Genomic DNA, 5,671 nt, shown 5'->3' with positions numbered 1-5,671 from the left:
ACTCACTGACAGTCCCTATCACACACTCTTATCCATTCATTTCCATGCATTTTGAACTAGTTCTCCCTTGTGTTTCCGTGGTACTCCCTAACATGCATTGGCACTCCCTGGTACTTGGCACATCTTGGCATGTTTCCCTGGTACTCTAGCATTCCTTGTCACTACCTAGCATACCTTGTCACTCCCTCCTTAGCACACCTAGAACTCACTGACACTCCCTGTCACACACTCTTATTCATTCATTTCCATGCATTTGAAACTAGTGCTCCCTTGTTTTTCTCTAGCACTCCATAACACTCCCTGGCATGCATTGACACACCCTAGCATGTGACACATCTTGGCATGTTTCCCTGGCCTCTAACACTACCTAGCATACATTGTCACTCCCTCCTTAGCACACCTGGAACTCACTGACATTTCCTGTCACAAACTCTTAATCGTTCATTTGCATGCATTATTTTGACCTAGTTCTCCCTTGTGTTTCCCTGGCACTCCCTAAATTGATGCCTACAGAGGTAATTTTATTCCTAGGTCAGTACTTTGAATACTTTCTCCTTAGAGAGATCTGTAATCTCTCCTCTTCATGGATGACTTCTTTGTGTTTTTACGTCCACAATAGCATTCCAGACTTAATTGTCAATTTCCTTTGTAATTTCCAATTTTCTTAATAAATATAAAAGCCTGAAATCTCCTTTTCCCTTCGCACAAATCCTGAAACCAAATGGTAAAATCTAGAATCTACATATCTAGATGTCTACTTCAACACTCTTTAATCTAGAGTCTTAGAGACCCAGATACCTTTTTCTCTCGTGTTAGATATGGAGATCTAGATGATTTTATTAGTTACCATATTGTGCACTTTGACAAGGGTCACATATGTTTGAACCCATATTTACTTGTTAACCAAATAACTCATTGGGCCCAGATAACATTTGGGCATGAGTCTCAAAATATGCTCCTTGTTGTAATTTGTAGTTGCTAGAGTATGTACACCTTCATAGATTTTAATTTTTATAATTTAACTATGGTGATTCAATAACACGTTGGAGTAATATGGGCGAGGCCCAAGATCAAATCTTCCACTTGCCACTATATCACCAAGAGTATATCCAACAATGTGTAATCCATATGCCAATATCCTATTACTTAGCAACAGTTGAGATGTCATGTGGGTGGGGGCACCTACTCTTTGAGCATTATCACAATAGACCAAACATGTCCCTTGGAATTGAACCCAGGTGGATGAGAGAGAAAATTGTTCTCTCAACCACTCTAGCCTCCACCCTGAGACTGCACCTTCATAGATATTAGCAATCAAATCACTGTGCACAAGGGAGTCCCTTGTACCATGAATAAGGGGGTCTCATACACTAATTTGGTTTTTGGTTTGGATGTGACCTTAAAGTTAGAATATTATTATTATTATTATTATTATTATTATTTAATTTGGGGTGGTTATGGAGGTTGCTATTGGAAGACTTGTGGCACATGAGGAGGGCCACACATGTGACTTAACATGCTCTTGTACTTAGTCTTCTTCCTATTTTTGGGAGATTATTCTTGTAGGGTGAACTTGCAAAGGGTCTCTTCTTGCTATTTTTATATATTCTAGGAGGGCACACTCGTGGAGACATTTCTTACTATTCTTGGACACACACACACAATCTCATGGAGTTTTGGCATGGTAAAAACCCTAATTCACCCTCATCTCCTTGGATTTTCTTTGGGGAGATGAACCACTTTATATTTTAGTATTTTGAGAATTTATCTTCTTATGGAGTGCTCTATTTACTTGGAATCTTGCACATTTATATATCTAGTTAGCCCATCGGGACAGGGATCCTTAGACAAAAGAGTGGTATTCCAGGATTGATAGTTCCCCACCTCCCACCTATCCCACACATTCGTAAGAGGTTGTCACTGCGAAGCTATAGTCAAGGTGCACGGGGTCTTACCATCTAGCCGTTGGTACTCCGCATCTTCACGGAGAATTCAATTTCGCTGGGTCCATGTCGGAGACAGCGGGGCAGTCGTTACACCATTCGTGCAGGTCGCTACTTATGCGACAAGGAATTTTGCTACCTTAGGACAGTTAGAGTTACTGCCGTCGTTTACCGGGGCTTCCATTCGAAGCTTATCACACTTCTCCTTCCAACCTTCCAGCACCGGGCAGGTGTCAGACTCTATACATCGTGTTACCACTTGGCAGAGTCCTGTGTTTTTAATAAACAGTCGCTACCCCCTAGTATGTGCCGCTTTCCCAACCCAAAGATAGGAGGGAGAGCACCCCTTCTCCCGAAGTTACGGGGTCATTTTGCCGAGTTCCTTCAACATGGTTCTCTCAAGCGCCCTAGTATACTCTACTTGTTCACCCGTGTCGGTTTGGGGTACGGTTAGTTCACCGGGAGGATCGCCCTCCCAATTCGAAGTTTTTTCCTGGAAGTTGAAACCCTAACAGAAGTGCGCTTTTGCATTCATTCAATTTGGTTGGCAGGAAAATCGAACTCTCATCCAATTCACTTCAACAGACACGCATGGTTCAGTAGTCGGGGCAACTTCGTCACTTTTGTGTACCCATCAGACGAAAGCCCTTTCGGGGGTTCCTTAGGGACCGATTCACTCTGCGTAGATTGACTGAACGTAGAAACCCTAGAACTAGCAGGCGATCGTGTTTTTCACATGATTCATCGTTACTCATGTCAGCATTCTCACTTCTGATATCTCCAGGTGTTGTCCCTTCCCCGATTGACAGAACGTCCCGCTACTGACACTTGGTTGGCGCCTCACTTTCTCGCCCTCCTCTCCTGTTACCTTATGGTCAAGAAATGACCTCTCCTCTCCCTTATGGTCGAGCAACTAAAGTTTCAATTTACTTATTGGGTGGGGGGGCTTATGGTCAAGCCCCTCCGGTCCTGTTAGTCGAGCAAGAAATACCTCACCCTTATGGGAATAAAGAACCTTGGGTCTTGAGAGCCCGCTTAACGCTTCCAAGGTCTCGTCGCTTCGGTGAATCACTTGAGCCCCGATACATTTTCGGTGCCATGGAGCTAGACCAGTGAGCTATTACGCTTTCTTCGAAGGATGGCTGCTTCCAAGCCCACCTCCTGGTTGTCATCGCTCGATCACTTCCTTTTCCACTAAGCGATTGCTTAGGGACCTTAGCATATGATCTGGGTTGTTTCCCTCTCGACTCTGGATCTTAGCACCCAAAGTCTGTCTGTACGATTGATTAAGCCTGTACTCGGAGTTTCCTTGGGGTTGGTCAAGCTTTGGGCCACCCTAGCCCATTGAGTGCTCTACCTCGGGCCATATTATACGCACGCTCTACTGAAATAGATTTCGCGGAAAACCAGCTATATCCGATCTTGGTTGGCCTTTCACCCCTAGCCACAAGTCATCCCCGTATTTTTCCACATACGTGGGTTCAGTCCTCCAAGGCCTGTTGGAGCTCTCTTCAACCTGCTCATGGCTAGATTGATCGGTTTCAGGTCAAATAGTCACAACTGGGAGATTCCCTGGCTGGAAAGCGCCTACACCTAATGGCTTAAGCCGCTGTTACCATTTACTCGCTGACCCATTATGCAAAAGGTACGCCGTTAGGGTGAGCCGCGTCCAGGTCAACCCAACCCTGAGCTCTGCTCAGGTATTTGAAACAAATAGAGGGCCCCATATGACTTAGGGGTCACTCACTCATTCCAATGGGTGAGGACCGGCAGGGGCTCGACTGCTAAGGAGAGGGTATTTCCGGTCAGATTAGACCCTGAGAATATTACCCGCAGCTTCGCTCCTTTCCCCCGGAGGGTCAAGCAAGAAATTCCTCTCCCTTATGGTCGAGCCTGCTTACGCATCCTTCGACTGATTGTTCGCATCGGATTTCTTTCTATTGCACTCCCTTTCCTAGGGTTCTTTTCACCTTTCCCTCACGGTACTTGTACGCTATCGGTCATTGAGGAATACTTGGGCTTAGAGGGTGGTCCCCCTTTCTCGCTACGAAGCGATCCTAATTCAAACATGCTGCGTTTTACTTACAGAATCGAACCATGGGACTCTCTACAGGGCTATCACCTTCTTTGGCCAGATCTTCCAACCTTTTCATTCACAATTCTGCCTACCTCTCCCTTATGGTCGAGCAACTCAAGTTCCTTACGGCACCTTATAGCCTAAATCAAAGGGCAAAGATCGACATGCCTGGTTCTTCCATCATCCAATGAACTGAAATGAATCACGCAGAGAAGGCAAGGCTAGGAAAATGAGACCAAGATCGAAACGAAAACCTCTGTTGCTTAGTATTTGCCCAATCCGCTTTCGCTCGCCGCTACTAACGGGGTCTCGGTTGATTCCCCTTCCCATAGCTACTTAGATGTTTCAGTTCGCTAAGTCTTTCAAGTCCAAGGAGCGCGGACTAGCCACAGGGCTTGGATACGGTTTCCCGATCGGAGATCCATGGATCACGGACGGTATCTCCCCACGGCCTTCCTGTTCCCAATCCATTACCAGAGCAAGAAACAGTTCTAAAGCCAGTTATATATCTAGTAGAAGATCTAGTCCCGGAGCCCGCTCAAGAGGCGGTTGATCCCATTAACCCAGAGTCAGCTCCATATCCATATGAAATTATACTTGATGATTATTCCTATCAATCGTCAGAGCCATCAAGCAACTTTACACATCTCACACAGAACGTGCACAGATCTAAACCACGACACATTCCCGGCTCTATTCAGTCGCTTGATTGACCTAGTTTTTTCTGGTTCATAGGTATTTGTTACCGACATAGGTAGATTTTCACCACCCAATCGCATAAAAATGAGCCAAACAACTGCCCATCCGGACTTTACCACCCGACGAACTGAATAAAACCTACCAACCCCAAGCAAGCGAACAACCCGAAGCTAGCGAATAGATCACGAACATTAGATGCAATCCACATTCCGATCTCGATGTTGATTCACTAATTTCCTACCCCAACCTCGTCAGTCAATTGCACCTCTCGCAACGGAGAAACAAATCCAATCGAAACGAAGAAGCAAATCCTGAATGCTATGCCGATACCGATCCCATCCACAAATCTCGATACCAGTCTCCCAAACCTACCTAGCTTCATAAATATTAGTGCCAGCAAGTCGTGCCATCAAGCCAGTTGGAAGGGCAAGGGCAGAGGGAGCAAAGGTAGGACCAATTGACCCAATCGATAAAGCAGTCGACTCAGTAGATCCTATAGACCCACCCATAGCCATAAAGCAATCCAAGCCAGAAAGCTCGCCATCTAAGTAACCCACCAGCTTAAGCCAGGAGCCAGCAACATTGCTTCTACCAATCCCATAGGTTAACGATTACCTGCCTGCAGGTGGTATAATTTATAATACCTAAGGTAGGTTACGGTCATTGAGCATTTGACTAAGCAAACCATTAGCACTTGGGTCATTTTATAAATCCAACCAGACGCATATAAGGGCATTGAACCTGATAACCCAGACGCATATTGGGTCGTTTTATAAAGCCAACCAGACGCACCTTGATAAGGCATGGAGTGTTTGACTAGAGAAACCAGACACAGTAATGGGCGTTTGAATTTAGTTTTGGATTGGGGAAGAAAAGCTTTCACCTTTGCTTCTTCTTAAACCGTCTCTGCCTCTCCTATCTCTCTGCCTGCTGGTGGTGTCCTCATCCCTGA

The 5,671-nt window shown here is 45.4% G+C and overlaps 1 pseudogene; it reads right to left on the bottom strand.

Annotated features, from left to right (window-relative positions):
* Positions 1-1,208: 1,208 nt before the first annotated feature.
* LOC149160193 (25S ribosomal RNA) lies at positions 1,209-4,398 on the bottom strand (annotated as a pseudogene).
* Positions 4,399-5,671: the final 1,273 nt, after the last annotated feature.

Source organism: Pinus tabuliformis, chromosome 5_2 (genome assembly GCF_031772625.1).
Source record: "Pinus tabuliformis cultivar Carrire ecotype Pingquan chromosome 5_2, CPIR1, whole genome shotgun sequence".
NCBI classification, from domain to species: domain Eukaryota; kingdom Viridiplantae; phylum Streptophyta; class Pinopsida; order Pinales; family Pinaceae; genus Pinus; species Pinus tabuliformis.
Note: the sequence above shows the minus strand (reverse complement) of the source record. Positions and strands in the feature narration are given on the sequence as shown.